Below are 18,346 nucleotides of genomic sequence, written 5' to 3' on the forward strand. Positions count from 1 at the left end.
CTCACTTGATCAGTATTTATTTTTCATTGGTGTTAAGTCAAACATGACGAGGACTTTAATACATGTTGTTGGTGTGAAACCTGACTGAATATAATACTACTTTTTAAAATGTTACTAAAGCACAAAGTTATAACCGATTCAACCCGGAATTACAATGTATGATAGTAAAAGGGGAACAACTCTATGTTGTAACAATACAGATACAATATTTATTGCATTTGATATATGCGGTTTATTTCAAGTTAATGTTAGGTTTTTACGCAATGTTCAGTTTCATTTCCTCATTAAACCATGTCTTTTTGTCAAAAGGTTCCTAAACATATTTTTTTATTGGGCGTCTTAAATTTTATAAAGTATTATTTTCAAACAAAACAAACCATACATATTCTTTTGTTAAAACTAAATCCCCAATTATGGCATTTGGCTTCTTTTTTTTTAAATTGTGCTTGTTATTTTTCATCTTATTAGCTTTAAGAAAAATGTGTATTTTGTTTCGTATAGTATTCGTCATTTCTTACATCATTTACCACTAGATGGTGCAACGAAATTATACCGTAAAGTTTATCTTTCATTAACTACTCTTAAACACAGAAATGCATATGAGTAAACCTGATGTTTTAAACGTTTAATAATTGAGGCAAATATAGACTCAGCATATATTAAACTTAAATACTTGTGTAACGTTTATTGAAACTTTTTAAAGAGATTCATAACAATAAGAAACATATATAATAAATATTAAAACATGTACAGATAAGAAATAAAAGTCATAAAAACAAATTTCACAAACTAGGAATCTATTAACATTTTCTGATTTTGGGGGCAAATCAACGATTGTGTAACTCCTTCTTCTGACATCATTTTGTAACCGTGTTCTTTGTGTAGTGAAGCCAAACGGGATGAAGCATCTCTAAAACATGACATATAGAATAAGCGTAATGATATACAATGCATGCACATTTTGTCACTGTTTTTAATCCGGAACTGTAAAATGTTATGTAAGTGGGTTTTGTATGTACTGATAATATTATGCGCAATGATTTGCAATTTGAATGACACTTGAATATAATGTATATTTAGGTATAAAAACTAATTTTGTAATATTGTTATCAAATTATTATATGATAAACAGTTTTCCTCTTAAAACAGGGATGACCATACAGGAAAAAGTCTCTGTCAATGGATTTGATATTTATGTTCTTTTTTTATTTAAATATATATTTTTATTCTGTCATTTGTTTGGTGAGAGGGACAATCAGTTCGGTTATTCTGAACGTATTTTATATCCTAGATATTCGAGATATTCTGTATCAAACAAATGCGTTCTGTATTAGTTCAGGAGAAGTTCCAACCCAATTTGAACAATATCAAATTTATAACGAATCTGGACATTAATTTAAACAAATAAATTACAACCTAATGTCAAAATGTGTTTTAATCAATTAAGGAAGGCACATTTATCAAACATGATAAAAATAAATGTAAGTAAACGACAAATTACACTAACGGATGCTGGATTTAAAAAAAAAAAATGATTCAAGTGTGCCAATGATAAATACTGACCTTGAACCTCCTTCTGACTCACAATACATCGACCTAATTGTATTCTTAATGGTCTGGAGATTTTGAATGCTATTTCCTGTATTATGACAGGCAGTTGGTTCTTTAAACATTTCATATAAAGTCAGAAATATTGTCTTGTATTGTTCCTGGAAGCAAATAATGGTTTTCGTATTACATTAAATAATTGGTGCAAATGATGTTATATATGTGTAGCTTTCACAGATTTCTTGTCTCAAAAAGTACATTATGTGTTTCAATGTTGTTATTCCTGACAGATTCTTTTAAATGCGTAAATGACCGAGTTAAATGTTGTATTAAAATATCTTGCATATAATTATTTACATAGGTTTGGACCATATTCATTCTTTTTTCCCTCATTTTTGTCACGTAATCTGCAATGTAAACTTTGCCAGTCTTTTGACCTTCTTCGCACAGGGCATCGATTGCTATGAAGGTTCCTGTTCTTCCAATTCCAGCACTGGAAAGAAAAACATAATAACATCATTACTAGATTTAAGATCTTCTATTACATGTAAAATCTAAACATCTCAGCATCTATTCATGTTATTTATATTACACACATTTCATCAGCATGGTGTCGTAAAAAGGTCGAAAATTAAATTACATATATTCTTAATATTTTCCTATCTGTATTGAAATTTGTAGAACTTAGGAGACATTTTGCTTAAATACACATTTTAATCACCAAAGGCTACCTCTTTGTTAAATGCAAGCTCCATGACGATACAAGAAAATAATGCAAGATTAGTAGTCATAAAAGTAATTAAAGAATAATTTTTAAAAATGTGTTTTCTATTGTCGAATTTTACTTATGATTATAAAGGTTTACCATTGTTCTGAACAAGGTCAAACTCGCATTTTTTGTTTTCATTTTTATATTTTTTTCATCGATGTTACTAATGTTGTATTAATTAATTAACTTCTCAGAAAAACAGATAAATACGTAAACATTTTCCTACAGTGTTATCAATAAGAAAAAAATAAAGAAAATAACTTCTTGAAATTCAATCCTAAAAGCTCCATTTGATAATCTTTGGTAAGCTGACAAACGCTTATACCGCTATTGGCTTGAGGCACCAGCATACATGACCTACTGTCATGTTAATGTGTCCTCGTTTATATACAGGTTTAAGGTCACCTAGCCACTCAGGTGACCTATTGCTATCTAGGGGTTTTTTCGTCCTCATTCATTGTACGTTGTTACTCGTTCTTTAACTTTTGAACATTTTTAGCTTTTCCCTTCAAACCACTAAACTAATTTCAATTACATTTTGCATATAACTTCTACAGTTAAAGAAAATTAACATTGTAAAATTCATGGCTGCTGACCCCCTTTGGCTTTAGAAGTGGGGCTAAATCCATCTAAATTAATGCAATATTTAAGAAATCTTCATTTTTAGCTCACCTGAGCTGAAAGCTCAAGTGACCTATTCTGATCACTTTTTGTCCGTCGTCCGTCCGTCCGTCCGTCCGTCCGTCCGTCTGTCCGTCTGTCTGTCCGTCTGTAAACTTTTTACATTTTGAACTTCTTCTCTAAAACCGCTTATCCAATTTCAACCAAATTTGGCACAAAGCATCCTTATGGGAGGGCGAATATAAATTGCAGAAATGAAAGTCCGATCTGTATTCAAAGCGGAGAAAACCTTGAAACTGTAGAAAAAGGGGGGTGCATTTTAAAAAATCTTCTTCTCAAGAACTACTGATTCCAATTCAACGTAGTATAGCATAAATTATCCTTACGGGAAGGAAAATATAAATTGCAAAAATTAAGGTCTAATTCTGTTTCAAATCTGAGTTATTACGAAAATAATAATAACGGAAAGGCGTGTTTCAATCAGTTAAATAGCTTCGGATTCGGCATCCGGTAAAATGGGTAGACAAGACTTGGCCTGGGCAAAACCAAAGATTGGCAGTTATTAATCTGCCAATCTCATTAAAATTTCAGGATATTTGATGGACCAGTATATTTATATTTGCTGTAAATATTGCTGCAAAATAATGCGTATTTGGAATTGACGATTGCCGATCTGCCCCGGCTTTTATTTTGCCACGGCCCGGGTGTGCGTACCCATTTTACCAAGACTCGTATTCCATACATCTAAAACGAGGTTCTTTGTTTAAAGCAGCCATGACATTATACGAAAAAGGGTCGATCTGACTATGATGAATTTGCTTGTTGTGCAACAGTTCGCGAATGAAGGGAAATTTTTGAAACATGCAAAATATATTGGTGCCGATTTTGTGAAGTAAATTGAGGCTAAATATTTCAATGCGTTGACAGTTTTCACACATGACGTTGGTGTTAGCTTGTTCTGATTTTCGTTTCGTTTTCATTATTTATGCTTTGTAACCTGGGAACTATCGTCTGTATTTCGTGATTTTTACGTATCAAATCAAACAGAGACTTCGGTAAATCAAACAGTTAACTGTTTACCTGTGCAAATTAAACAAAATCTGATGTATCAAAAAAGTACTGAAATACAATTCATTTTATCGGTAATTCGGCATTATATTTTGCGTAATGGTATATTAATGCAATAGGTTTTGTTGAGATGCTCGGCATTTTCTCGAGTTTATTCAGTTTAAATAGAGTTTGATATCGCTGTCGGAAATATGTAGGTATATACATGTACATGTATATATATGATTCATTTCGAAAAAATAAATTGTGTTCTTTATTTGTTATAGTGCATGTTTCTTGTGTTTTAATTGTTTACAATTTCTATTTACTAACCATATTTGAGTGTTAAGCTTCGAATTATAAGCAAGATACAGAGATTTGCTCACGATTCTATGTTTGTACACAGATCTTAAAAACTAAAGATTAAAAAACTAAAAAAAATTTCAATATTTATTAAGAAAATTTTCAAAGTCTCTTCTTCCAGAAACCAACTTTAACAACTTATTGTATTGTAAACTTAACCTTTTTTAGCTCACCTGAGCCAAAGTCTTCTCAAAAACTATTAGGCCAGGAAAGCTCAAATTTGAGTGGAAGCATCCTCAGATAGTGTAGATTCAAGTTTGTTCAAATCATGGTCCCCGGGGGTAGGGTGGGGCCCAAATAGGGGGGATCATGTTTTACATAAGAATATATAGAGAAAATCTTTAAAAATCTTCTCAAAAACTATTAGGCCAGAAAAGCTCAAATTGAAATGGAATCATCCTCCGGTAGTGTAGATTCAAGTTTGTTCAAATCATGATCCCCGGGGGTAGGGTGGGGCCATAATTGGGAGATCAAGTTTTACATAGGAATATATTGAGAAAATCTTTTAAAAATCTTCTTCTCATCAAAAATATTTGGCCAAAAATCTCAAATTGGCATGTAACCATCCTTAGGAAGTGTAGATTCAAGTTTGTTCAAATCATGGTCCCTGGGGGTAGGGCGGGGTCACAATGGGGATGAATTTTTATAGATAGAGAAAATCTTTAAAAGTCTTCTTCTCAAAATTATTAGGCCAGGAAAGCCCAAATTTGAGTGGAAGCATCCCCAGATCATATAGATTCAAGTTTGTTTAAATAATAGTCCAGGGGTAGGGTGAGGCCACAATGGGGGATGAATTTTTACTTAGGAATATATAGAGAAAATCTTTAAAAATCTTCTTTTTAAAGAATTTTGGCCAGAAAGGGTTTAAACTTGTGTAGAGGCATCCTCGGGTAGTGTAAATTCAAGTTTGCAAAATCACAGTCCCTAGTGGTAGGGCGGGACCGTGATGGCGGTTTGAATTTTTACATAGGAATATAAAGAGAAAATCTTTAAAACTATTCTGGGAAAGTGTTCGGTTCAAAACTAAGTACTTAGTGTGAAAGGTTATGCAGATTTAAGTCTGATGAAACCATGATTCCCTAGAGAAAAATGGGGCCATGAAATGGGGGGGGGGGGTTATATAGGAATAGAGACAAATCTTCTTACAGGTACAACAACAAAAGGGGCTTGGTATTTACCAAAAAATAAGAGGTTGATAAAAATTGGCAGTTTTTCAATTTTTTTAGCAAGATCTACTGTACTCAGTTGTCAAGATATTTTGATACTCTAATGCTAATTTGATCAGAATTAAGGCAATTGTTGCTCAGGTGAGCGATGTGGCCCCTGGGCCTCTTGTTTACTCCTGAACATCAAGCAGTCAAACTTTGCATAATTGTAACAAGCATTCAGCTCTCTGCCTAAATCGGAAAAGTCATAGCCACAGGGTCAGGGGTTCTGCAGCTAGGGTGGGGCTATAATAGTTGTAAAGTGGGAATGCATTTATTACGTTAAAATCTTCTCCTTTGTCAGGTATTAATCGATATGTATTTTACCCAGTGTCCAGATATTTTGTAGTACATTTGTACGACTCCATTAAGTTGATTTTACCATGCCTATTTCTCGGGTGAGCGACGTGGCCCGTGGGCCTCTTATTTACGATATAGAAAATGGACAATAACAACACTAAACTGTTTATATAGAACCTCATACTCAACACGCTTTTAATATTTTGACAATGCTTAACATGAAGAGTACTGTTAGAATTCTGTGTTTTGTGTTCATTTGATGAAACATATCGTTTTCCCTGCAAACTGTTAAAAAGTTAGTTAGGTTTTTTGAGACCTGATGATTAACAATATAATCACGGTGATTGTATGATTCTAGCAGCAGTTTTGATAAAACTGAGAGGTTTAGCTTTCACTTGATATTTTATTGTTTTCTAAAAAGTGCAAGATAGCGTTGTTTTATCTCATTCTCTGTTAAGAAATATGCGTAAGATATGTACTGCAATCACCTGATAATGCACAGATTTGTGTTTCTTGTGTAATTCAGAGCAGTTTTTTTGATATAACGGTTTTGTATATAAAAGTCAAAATAAGATGCTAAATTGCCCCTTTACTTCTTTAATTTCCCCGAGAAGGGTGGAGTAATCTCGACCGATTTTAATTTTTTTTATTTACGGTTTGTTAAAATATGTCATGGTATGAAATGCTACAATATTTGAAATATTTTTTTAGAAAGTTTATTTGAATACACAATACCGGAATATTGAAAATGTTTCATTTGACCTGAAATTATAATATGCCTGAATATACATTGCAAAAGCCACACTCTAGTTAATCAGGTGACCGATGAGGCCCATGGGCCTTTTGTTAGTTTATTAGTCCTTTTCCACCGAGTTAAGGAAATTAACGTTTTGTGTTCCCTATATGTCTAGTTATTTTGAAATTATTTTGTATAATTACTTCCTAATATCCAGATTTGAACAATTGTAAAACACTTTCCGTGATGATTGTATAACCCTGGACGTTATGACATGTGAAATAATATATAGCCATTTGGTTTCCGTCCTTACATTCTGGTTTCAAACATTTTGATATTGAAACTATTAATATTTTTAAATACCGGGATTTTCAGAAATTTAATTAATGCCCGTTTTAAAGACTAGGTAAAATCCGTTACATTGTCATAGTCAGGTGTTTGGCCTTATTAATCACTACATGTCCTTAATTTAAAAACCCACAAAAAAGAATAATACAAAACTACTAGACAGCCATATTTTAATGCCTATAACACTGAACTATTCGAATATGCCGGCAATACATACAGTAGATATAATATGTATTCTTCGTGTTCATGGTTCCACTGACTACCTTAGTTTTCTATCTTTTTTTTATTTACCATTTGTAACTTGTGTATTAGTTGTTTAAGTTGTCACTTTAATCAATCGCGAGAGAGAAGATATGATAGTCGTGTCTAAGTGACATATACGTATACATGTACGTAACAAAACCTGCAAATTGTGTCATTTCTTAGAACTTCAAGGTATTTCCCTTTAAATAGCGGGTCTGTGCTCAATACTTTTCTCATAGTCTAAATAAGTCTAATGGAAAACAAACCGATTATAATCAACAAAAACGTGGAAAGATGACCCACTATACATTAAAAATATCATTTTATATTCCAACAATTGAACGTTTTGAAAAAATAAAACAAGTCCATAAAATCGTGGACAAAGTCACACATAATATTTGAACAGCCTACTTTCTTGTGTCTGAAATGGCTCTGTGGTTAGAGCACATGACATAAACAAACCTTATATGTATAGGGTTTTTATGTTATGGGTTTGGTACCACCAAAATGTTATGATATATTTTTTTCGTATCATTTGTTTAATATATTTAAAACTGAATATAGTTATAAATTGCGCTTTTGCAAATTTGTATTATAATATATTTAAATGGATTCAATTGAGAAAATAATAAGTTAAAAATTGATTTTTTACGACTTAATCGAATAGGCATTTGTGCGATCTTACCCCCCTCCCCCTCTTCTATTTAAAAATGGACAAAACGAAAGCAAATCAGTAATACATAAAGTGACGTAGAAGGGAAATACCTGCAATGAACTAGAATTGGGCCTAAATTCCTTGACGTTTTTGTTCTTTTAAGATGGCCGTGGAATGATAAAAGACAAAGCGGATCCGGTGTACCGTGATCCGGCCAGGCGGTGTAGTGATACTGGGTGATCATTCTACTTTCATTTTACTGAAATAAGCAAGTTATATTTCTGATAAATGTTAAATGCGTGTTAATACACTCATTAAAAATTGAAACATTTCTTTTGACAGTTGTCTTATTGCAGACATGTAACTGATTTTTGCAACGAAATTATAATGTTAATTTTTTTTATGTTATAAATTCTGAACATTTTAGAAAATATTTTTTTTTACATGTACCTAGTCCTACCTTTTCATTTTGTAAGTAAAAAACGAACAAAAAGAATGACTTTTATAAATGTCGAAAAAAGGATTTCTATTTTTTTTTGTTCTATTAGCTCGTTCTATCATTTTGTTTTTTTTTCTAATTATGCATCAATATTTTATTTGGAAAGTCGTCGAAAAATTAAAAGAAAAATAATTTAGATAACAGCTGCTAGATATACAAAGGCATGGTTTATTCGTAAAGTTTGTCCTATCATTGTTCAAATATTTTCTAGTAGTTGTACTTTTAAGATTTTGATTTTCAAAATAAATTACGCTATACCCTTGCGTGTGATACTTTTAGTTTTCGAATAACATAATTGTCGTAAAGACATTCCTCAGTGGTATATAGTCCGAGAAAGTCACAACTCATCTCCATTTCTAGGTCTGGCCAATACTGGACACATTTTGTCTAAAATTATACAATGTTTTTATTATTATATATACTAGCAGGATTTATTATTACACATATTCGATTTGATTCAAATTCATTGACGAAAAAGAGACATTATTCACCCTTGCTTTTTCCTTGAGGTTAGTTAACATAACTATCTGCTCTATGTTTTCTTGCCATATCATGAACCAAAAGTCTTCCAGCGTGTTTTTCTTAGGTCCTTTTCGCAAAACATTAAATATGCAAAATTCATTGCTTAGTCAAATAATGAATAATTTGTGATATCAAATAATTTGACCAATGCTACTTAGTTTCGTTGATTTTCGTGTAAGAACTATTATTTTTATACCTTGTGCTGTAATGTAGACATCCGTTTTTTCCGTTCCCTTAGAAATATAAAATATAAGATAACTTGTAGTTTCTCGATGTATCAGCCACTTAAGCATTTGTTTTGAATAATGTAATACTTACGTCAACGTAATTAGCGTTGATATAGTCTTGTTGTCTGTTAGTTAAAATTACTCTCGAGTGGTCATCTACAATTAGCATTTGTTTATGAAAAAAAACACCAATCATTAGCAGTGTAAATTGGAAGCACACCGATTTCATATACAATAATACCGTAATGTATTACGGCTCCGTAACAAAAGAGGATATGTTCTTAAAAATATATCATATTAATGATCACTATGAAAACATGCCGTGTCATTTCTTGAAATTTGAAATTTTAATATGACCTTATTAGATACATACATGTGTAGGTTGTTTTGAATCTGTTCTTTTGGACATTTTCAGGAAGTATCCCAGTCTTACATTGATATCTTTCTCCGTACGGCAATGACTGTAAAACAAATTAAATAAATATTTTTCTTCTTTCTTTTTTTGGGGTTTAAAAATAGTATTATCACTATCAAAGTTACAAGTTAACTGTTTGTTCACTAATTTAGATATTCAAAAGATACATTTAGATGATTTAGATATTTTTATTGCATATATGTACCAATTAAGCAGAGGTATAACCTTTAATGAAACTATAAAAGCATTATTTTCTGCAACTTATTCTTATCCATTTGAAGTTAACTAGCAAATATATTTATAAGCTAAAATAAAGTCATGTGAAAATTATGCATACAGGAAAGAAAAAATGATCAAAATGCTGCATATAGGGTACCCCTATTGTACGGATAACTCCTCCTTCAGTTTTCAAGATAGGAAGTTGCTGTTTTGCAGATTAATTGTATATATATCAGAGGTATGCTTTTTGCTAGGATTTTGATTTCTGGTAATTAATTAAAAAAACCAGTTATTTTTGTCAATATTAATATTGAATATAGAGTACCATATCTCTCCGGATAGGCATTGTTCATCGATTATGGGTTAACAAAGAGATCATGGATACTGTTCCCACAAAAGAAAACTCGGTTTGCTGTCACATTGACAGGTTTTTTTTTTCTTGTTAAAAATGGTACATGTACGATACAAACAAAACTTTTCAAGACTATATTTTTCTGATTTACGTGAAGATAATAAAGTGTCATGCATGTAATTTGTTTATTGTAAATTGGTCTGGTTTATCAGCTAAGTAGCCTCCCTAAGTAGGAAATATTTTGCCGTTGCACAGTGATAGTTTATTTGGTGAATACATCGAACAGAAACTGAAAATGAGTAAATTCATAACCCATTATGAAAAAAAAAATATCAACAGTTATTAACGTTTGCGTAAAAACATACCTCATATTCCTTTTTAAAACCATCGTCTTCATTTTTCGAGTTTTCACCAATTATCTTTTCGAAGTTGTTAATATTAACACCCGGATTTGTTTTGGCTCTCCAGCATATATCCCAATACATAATTTTCTTTCGAATGTTTCCATCAAAATCCATGTTGTCGATATCAAATTTTGATTTTCTGACTTCTTGAGTTGAAGTGTTACTACAAACTTTAACCCCGTTGGTTTTGTTTTCTTCTACATTCTGATAAATGCATAAATCAGCTTGTTCTGTGTTATATGCGACTACAAAATATTAAACCAAAATATTACTTATCGTGATTAGTTTAATCCATCAGTAAAGAAAAACATTTAGAAACTAAATTAATTAATCGAACACCAACAGTAGTTCGTGCAATCTGTTGCGTCACCATTTTCACAAATGCTGACTTTTCTTTTTCTATCTGTTCTATTTGTCCTTTTCTTATTCTGCATCTGATAAAAAAGGTATAATAAATAAACTATCCAGAACGTAGAGATCATAAAAAAAAACATAAAAAGATCATAAAGAGATTCATAACAATAAGAAACATATATAATAAATATTAAAACATGTACAGATAAGAAATAAAAGTCATAAAAACAAATTTCACAAACTAGGAATCTATTAACATTTTCTGATTTTGAGGGCAAATCAACGATTGTGTAACTCCTTCTTCTGACATCATTTTGTAACCGTGTTCTTTGTGTAGTGAAGCCAAACGGGATGAAGCATCTCTAAAACATGACATATAGAATAAGCGTAATGATATACAATGCATGCACATTTTGTCACTGTTTTTAATCCGGAACTGTAAAATGTTATGTACGTGGGTTTTGTATGTACTGATAATATTATGCGCAATGATTTGCAATTTGAATGACACTTGAATATAATGTATATTTAGGTATAAAAACTAATTTTGTAATATTGTTATCAAATTATTATATGATAAACAGTTTTCCTCTTAAAACAGGGATGACCATACAGGAAAAAGTCTCTGTCAATGGATTTGATATTTATGTTCTTTTTTTATTTAAATATATATTTTTATTCTGTCATTTGTTTGGTGAGAGGGACAATCAATTCGGTTATTCTGAACGTATTTTATATCCTAGATATTCGAGATATTCTGTATCAAACAAATGCGTTCTGTATTAGTTCAGGAGAAGTTCCAACCCAATTTGAACAATATCCAATTTATAACGAATCTGGACATTAATTTAAAAAAATAAATTACTACCCAATGTCAAAATGTGTTTTAATCAATTAAGGAAGGCACATTTATCAAACATGATAAAAATAAATGTAAGTAAACGACAAATTACACTAACGGATGCTGGATTTAAAAAAAAATGATTCAAGTGTGCCAATGATAAATACTGACCTTGAACCTCCTTCTGACTCACAATACATCGACCTAATTGTATTCTTAATGGTCTGGAGATTTTGAATGCTATTTCCTGTATTATGACAGGCAGTTGGCTCTTTAAACATTTCATATAAAGTCAGAAATATTGTCTTGTATTGTTCCTGGAAGCAAATAATGGTTTTCGTATTACATTAAATAATTGGTGCAAATGATGTTATATATGTGTAGCTTTCACAGATTTCTTGTCTCAAAAAGTACATTATGTGTTTCAATGTTGTTATTCCTGAAAGATTCTTTTAAATGCGTAAATGACCGAGTTAAATGTTGTATTAAAATATCTTGCATATAATTATTTACATAGGTTTGGACCATATTCATTCTTTTTTCCCTCATTTTTGTCACGTAATCTGCAATGTAAACTTTGCCAGTCTTTTGACCTTCTTCGTACAGGGCATCGATTGCTATGAAGGTTCCCGTTCTTCCAATTCCAGCACTGGAAAGAAAAACATAAAAACTTCATTACTAGATTTAAGATCTTCTATTACATGTAAAATCTAAACATCTCATTATCTATTCATGTTATTTATATTACACACATTTCATCAGCATGGTGTCGTAAAAAGGTCGAAAATTAAATTACATATATTTTTCATATTTTCCTATCTGTATTGAAATTTGCAGAACTTAGGAGACATTTTGCTTTAATACACATTTTAATCACCAAAGGCTACCTCTTTGTTAAATGCAAGCTCCATGATGATACAAGAAAATAATGCAAGATTAGTAGTCATAAAAGTAATTAAAGAATAATTTTTAACCAATGTGTTTTCTATTGTCGAATTTTACTTATGATTATGAAGGTTTACCATTGTTCTGAACAAGGTCAAACTCGCATTTTTTGTTTTCATTTTTATATTTTTTCATCGATGTTACTAATATTGTATTAATTAATTAACTTCTCAGAAAAACAGATAAATACGTAAACATTTTCCTACAGTGTTATCAATAAGAAAAAAATAAAGAAAATAACTTCTTGAAATTCAATCCTAAAAGCTCCATTTGATAATCTTTGGTAAGCTGACAAACGCTTATACCGCTATTGGCTTGAGGCACCAGCATACATGACCTACTGTCATGTTAATGTGTCCTCGTTTATATACAGGTTTAAGGTCACCTAGCCACTCAGGTGACCTATTGCTATCTAGGGGGTTTTTCGTCGTCATTCATTGTACGTTGTTCCTCGTTCTTTAACTTTTGAACATTTTTAGCTTTTCCCTTCAAACCACTAAACTAATTTCAATTACATTTTGCATATAACTTCTACAGTTAAAGAAAATTAACATTGTAAAATTCATGGCCGCTGACCCCCTTTGGCTTTAGAAGTGGGGCTAAATCCATCTAAATTAATGCAATATTTAAGAAATCTTCATTTTTTACTCCTGAACATCAAGCAGTCAAACTTTGCATAATTGTAACAAGCATTTAGCTCTCTGCCTAAATTGTGAAAGTCATAGCCACAGGGTCAGGGGTTCTATAGCTAGGGTGGGGCTATAATAGTTGTAAAGTGGGAATGCATTTATTACGTAAAAATCTTCTCCTTTGTCATGTATTAATCTATATGTATTTCACCACATTGTCCAGATATTTTGTAGTACATTTGTACGACTCCATTAAGTTGATTTTACCATGCCTATTTCTCAGGTGAGCGACGTGGCCCCTGGGCCTCTTTTTTACGATATAGAAAATGGACAATAACAACACTAAACTGTAAATATAGAACCTCATACTTAACACGATTTTGATATTTTGACAATGCTTAACATGAAGAGTACTGTTAGAATTCTGTGTTTTGTGTTCATTTGATGAAACATATCGTTTTCCCTGCAAACTGTTTTAAAGTTAGTTCATTTTTTTTTTAGACCGGATGATTAACAATATAATCACGGTGATTATATGATTCTACCAGCAGTTTTGATAAAACTAACAGGTTTAGCTTTCACTTGATATTTTTTTTATTGTTTTCTAAAAAGTGCAGGATAGCGTTGTTTTATATCATTCTCTGTTAAGAAATATGCGTAAGATGTGTATTGCTATCACCTGATAATGCGCTGATATGTGTTTCTTGTGTAATTTAAAATAGCTATTTTATTATTACAGTTTTCTATATAAAAATCGCTAAATTGTCCCTTTGTTTCTTTAATATCCTCGAGAAGGGTGGAGTAATCTCGACCGATTTAAAATATTTTTATTTTAGGTTTGTCAAAATATGTCACTGTATAAAATGCTACAATTTTTGAAACATTTTTTTAGAAAGTTTATTTGATTACACAATACCGATATATTGAAAATGTTTCATTAGACCTGAAATTATAATATGCCTGAATATACATTGCAAAAGCCACACTCTAGTTAATCAGGTGACCGATGAGGCCCATGGGCCTTTTGTTAGTTTATTAGTCCTTTTCCACTAAGTTAAGGAAATTAACGTTTCGTGTTCCCTATATGTCTTGTTTTAAAATTATTTTGTATAATTACTTCCTAATATCCAGATTTTAACAATTGTAAAACACTTTCCGTGTTGATTGTATAACCCTAGACGTTATGCCATGTGAAATAATATAAAGTCATTTGGTTTCCGTCCTTATATTCTGGTTTCAAACATTTTGATATTGAAACTATTAATATTTTTAAATACCGGGATTTTCAGAAATTTAATTAATGCCCGGTTTAAAGACTAGGTAAAATCCGTTACATTGTCATAGTCAGGTGTTTGGCCTCATTAATCACTACATGTCCTTAATTTAAAAACCCACAAAAAAGAATAATACAAACTTATTAGACAGCTATATTTTAATGCCTATATCACTGAATTCGAATATACCGGCAATACATACAGTAGATATAATATGTATTCTACGTGTTTATGGTTGCACTTACTACCTTAGTTTTCTATCTTTTTTTAGTTACCATTTGTAACTTGTGTATTAGTTGTTTAAGTTGTCTTTTTAATCAATCGCGAGAAAGGAGATATGATAGTCGTGTCTAAGTGACTTTAAAGATTTCAATCATACTCATTATATTGATGAAATTAACTCAAGGAAGATGGGTGGATAAGGCGTTTAAAATGCCCATGCACGGCCGCGCAAGCTACTGAAAAATGAAAATATCACTAAATCTCATATTTGTTTTTAAAAATCATTTAAAACTAATATTAACATATAATTGATTTGTAACCTATAAATATATTCAATACTGGGAATATGTTGACTCAAACAGTCGTATGTATACATGTACGTATCAAAACCTGCAAATAGTGTCATTTCTTAGAACTTTAAGGCATTTTCTTTTAAATAGCGGGTCTGTGCTCAATACTTTTCTCATAGTCTAAATAAGTCTAATGAAAAACAAACCGATTTTAATCAACAAAAACGTGGAAAGATGACCTACTATACATTAGAAATATCATTTTATATTCCAACAATTGAACGTTTTGAAAAAATAAAACAAGTCCATAAAATCGTGGCCAAAGTCCCACATAATATTTAAATAGCATACTTTCTTGTGTCTGAAATGGCTCTGTGGTTAAAGCACATGACATAAACAAACCTTATATGAATAGGGTTTTTATGTTATGGGTTTGATACCACCAAAATGTTATGATATATTTTTTTCGTATCATTTGTTTAATATATCAAAACTGAATATAGTTATAAATTGCGTTTTTGCAAATTTGTATTATAATATATTTAAATGGATTCAATTGAGACAATAATAAGTTAAAAATTGATTTTTTACGACTTAATCGAATTGACATTTGTGCTATCTTACCCCCCCCCCCTTCTTTTTTTAATAATGGACAAAACAAAAGCAAATCAGTAATACATAAAGTGACGTAGAAGGGAAATACCTGCAATGAACTAGAATTGGGCCTAAATTCCTTGACGGTTTTGTTCTTTTAAGATGGCCTTGGAATGATAAAAGACAAAGTGGATCGGGTGTACCGTGATCCGGCCAGGCGGTGTAGTGATACTGGGTGATCATTCTACTTTCATTTTGTTGAAATAAGCAAGTTATATTTCTGATAAATGTTAAATGCGTGTTAAAACACTCATTAAATAATGAAAAATTTCTTTTGACAGTTGTCTTGATGCAAACATGTAACAGATTGTTGCAACGAATTATTATGTTAGTTTTTTTTTTATGTTATAAATTCTGAACATTTTAGAAAATATTTTTTTTTTACATTTACATAGTCCTACCTTTTCATTTTTTAAGTAAAAAAGGAACAAAAAGAATGACTTTTATAAATGTCGAAAAAGGGATTATTTTTTTTTTTTGGTTCTATTAGCTTGTTTTATCATTTTGTTTTTTTTCTAATTATGCATCAATATTTTATTTGAAAAGTCGTCGAAAAATCAAAAAAAAAAAAATTAAGATAATATAACAGATGCCAGATATACAAAGGCATGGTTTATTCGTAAAGTTTGTCCTATCATTGTTCAAATATTTTCTACTAGTTGTACTTTTAAGATTCTGATTTTCAAAATAAATTACGCTATACCCTTGCGTGTGATACTTTTAGTTTTCGAATAACATAATTGTTGTAAAGACATTCCTCAGTGGTATATAGTCCGCGAAAGTCACAACTCATCTCCATTTCTAGGTCTGGCAATTACTGGACACATTTTGTCTAAAATTATACAATGTTTTTATTATTATATATACTAGCAGGATTTATTATTACACATATTTTATTTGATTCAAATTCACTTATGAAAAAGGGATACGTTTTACCCTTGCTTTTTCCTTAAGGTTTAGTTAACATAACTATCTGCTCTCTGTTTTCTTGCAATATCATGAACCAAAAGTCTTCCATTGTGTTTTTCTTAGGTCCTTTCCGCAAAACATTAAATATGCAAAATTCATTGCTTAGTCAAATAACGAATAATTTGTGATATTATAGAATTCGACAAATGCTACTTAGTTTCGTTGATTTTCATGTGAAAACTTTTCTTGTTATACCTTGTGCTGCAATGTAGACATCTGGTTTTTCTGTTCCCTTAGAAATATACAAAAGATAACGTGAAGTTTCTCGATGTATCAGCCACTTAAGCATTTGTATTGAATTATGTAATACTTACGTCAATGTAATTAGCGTTGATATTGTCTTGTTGTCTATTAGTCAATATTACTCTCAAGTGTTCATTTACAATTATTATATTCTATATAAAGAACCAATCATAAGCATAGTAAATTAGAAGCACATCGATTTCATATACAACAATACCTAAATATATTACGGCTCCCTTAAAATAGATTTAATCATTCTTTTAAAAAAATCTATTTTATTAATCTCTATTAAATCATACTGTGTCATTTCTTGAAATTTTAAGTTATATTATGACCTATAAGATAAATACATGTGTAGGTTGTTTTGAATCTGTTCTTTCGGACATTTTAAGGAAGTATTCCAATCTTACATTGATATCTTTCTCCGTACGCCAATGACTGTAAAATAAATTCAATAAATATCTTTACAAGTAAAGTCGTGTAAAAATCATTATGTAAAAACATATCTTATGCAGCTTATGAGGTTTGCATAGACAATAATTTTCATTTAACTTTCTTTCCATTGTAAACTAGAAAAGTTTTAGTTAGTGGACAATAAACATAGATAAGCGTCACTCATTTAATGAATGAGTTAATTTTGTTGAACAAAATAGCGGCAAGTATGCTGGCGCCCATACTTAGCTGGAAGAAAATATTTAAGCCCTTATTACCTCTGATTCATCTTTAATTTTCCACTGATTTTCTTATATAAACGTGTTACCGTTTAGGCTTACGTGTTACATATACCATATCTAGCTGCGCTCGGTATAACAAAAATGCTTAAGCTGACATAACTGTATTTAGAAGTTGTTATAGGTTTGTAATGGGTTGCAATGTAGAGAGAAAGAATGTGAATGGAGTTTGGGTGTGCTATTCTCACTTTCGGTTTCCATGATTTGTTTCTAAATTTGAGGATCTTCATCCCGACTTACATTTGACCTCGATATTCTCAAAAAGGCATGTAAAGTATCATTCGGCAGTTCGAAATAAGTAATATTTATTAAAAGATAATTTGTTCAAACCTAATTTACAATGTCAAGACAGAGTCTTAGTTTTGAAAGCAATAATTTAGTATAATAGCTTTCTATTATATTTCCACAAATTATGGTCTTTTGTTCTTAGGCAGAATTATGTTAGTGGTGTTTTCTATCTGTTTTTTCGTGAAAACATTAAAATTTAGCCTGCAAGGGCCCCATTTCCGTCCCTTGGAATAATTATTTGTTCAAACTTAAATTTACTACTTATCAGAAATGTAATGATAAAAGTAGGGCAAAACAGGCTTTTGGGTACTTGAGAAAATAAAAATAAACAAAACCGTATTATTTTTGTAATATTTTTAATCTTTCTAAATTATCTCCCGTTATCATATCATTTTAACAAACTCGTAAGCCTGGCCATAAAAGAATACTTTAT

General features: G+C 30.9%; 1 long non-coding RNA gene across 4 annotated transcripts; it reads right to left on the reverse strand.

Moving 5' to 3' along the window:
- Window positions 1-693: 693 nt before the first annotated feature.
- LOC117687579 (uncharacterized) lies at window positions 694-10,870 on the reverse strand. Of its 4 annotated transcripts, XR_010707585.1 has the most exons (11): window positions 10,844-10,870; window positions 10,435-10,718; window positions 9,836-9,982; window positions 9,457-9,544; window positions 9,175-9,239; window positions 8,826-9,089; window positions 8,593-8,721; window positions 7,946-8,094; window positions 1,906-2,041; window positions 1,564-1,709; window positions 697-910 (listed from the first exon to the last, which is right to left on the reverse strand). It is a non-coding gene; the product is annotated as an uncharacterized lncRNA (long non-coding RNA). The 4 variants fall into 4 exon arrangements; XR_010707583.1 differs by having other exon boundaries at window positions 694-910; window positions 9,875-10,718; XR_010707582.1 differs by having other exon boundaries at window positions 694-910; window positions 9,836-10,718.
- Window positions 10,871-18,346: the final 7,476 nt, after the last annotated feature.

The sequence above is a fragment of the Magallana gigas genome, chromosome 1 (genome assembly GCF_963853765.1).
Source record: "Magallana gigas chromosome 1, xbMagGiga1.1, whole genome shotgun sequence".
NCBI lineage: Eukaryota > Metazoa > Mollusca > Bivalvia > Ostreida > Ostreidae > Magallana > Magallana gigas.